The sequence below is a fragment of the Orycteropus afer genome, unplaced genomic scaffold (genome assembly GCF_000298275.1).
Source record: "Orycteropus afer afer isolate SDZICR_OR568_19922 unplaced genomic scaffold, OryAfe1.0 scaffold00143, whole genome shotgun sequence".
NCBI lineage: Eukaryota > Metazoa > Chordata > Mammalia > Tubulidentata > Orycteropodidae > Orycteropus > Orycteropus afer.
This window is the reverse complement of record NW_006921730.1, coordinates 3,785,451-3,786,795: the sequence shown is the minus strand read 5'-3', so window position 1 is coordinate 3,786,795 and position 1,345 is coordinate 3,785,451.

Here is a 1,345-nt window from a genome sequence, read left to right as displayed (position 1 = left end):
TTCTGATAATATGACCAAAGTACAAGAGATAAAGTCTGGCCATTCTTGCTTCTAAGGAGCATTCCTGCTATACTCCTTCCAAGACAGATTTGCTCATTCTTCTAGCAGTTCATGGTATATCCAATGTTCTTCTCCAACACAATTCAAATGAATCAATTCTTCTGTGGTCTTTCTTATTCATTACCCAGCTTTCACATGCATATGAAGCTATTGCAAATACAGTGACTTGGGTCAGGTCTTCAATTTGACATCTTTGCTGTTTAACACTTTAAAGAGGTCTTTTGCAGCACATTGCCCAGTGCAATACTCACTTGATTTCTTGACTGCTGCTTCCACGGTTGTTGATTGTGGATACAAGTAAAATGAAATCCTTGACAACTTCAAACTTTTCTCCATTTATCACGATGTTGCTTATTGGTCCAATTGTGAAGAGTTTTGTTTTCTTTATGTTGAGGTGTAATCCTTACTGAAGACTGTAGTCTTTGATCTTCATCAGTAAATGCTTCAAGTAAGCTTCTCTTTTTGCAAGCATGGTTGTGTCATCTGCATATCATAAGTTGTTAATGAGTCTTCTTCCAATCATGATGTTGTGTTCTTTTTTATATATACTCCAGCTTCTCAGATTATCTGCTCAGTATACAGCTTCAATAAGTATGGTGAAAGGATACAACCCTGATGCACACCTCTCCTGATTTAAAACCATATAGTATCCTCTTGTTATGTTTGAACAATAGCCTCTTGTTCTACGTACAAATCACTCATGAGCACAAGTAATGTTCTGGAATTCCCATTCTTTGCAATGTTATTCATAGTTTCTTATGATCCATGTAGTACATTCCTTTGCATAATCACTAAAACACAGGTAAACATCTTTCTGGCATTCTTTACTTTCAGCCAAGATCCATCTGATATCAGCAATAATATCCCTCATTCCACATCCTCTTCTGAAACTGGGTTGAATCTCTGGCAGTTCCCTGTCAATGTACTGCTGTAACCATTTTTTAATTACTTTTAGGAAAATTTTATTTGCTTGTGATATTAATGATATTATTCAATAATTTCCTCACTCTGTTGGTTCACCTTGTTTGAAATGGACCAAATACAGATCTCTCACAGTAGATTCACCAGGTAGGTGCCTTCCAAATTTCTCATTAACAACTTATGATATGCAGATGACACAACCTTGCTTGCAGAAAGAGAAGCTAACTTGAAGCATTTACTGATGAAGATCAAAGACTACAGTCTTCAGTAAGGATTACATAAATGAGTAAGCATTTCCAGTGTTGCATCCATTTGTTGAAACATCTCAATGTGTATTCCATCAATACCTGAAGCCTTATTTTTC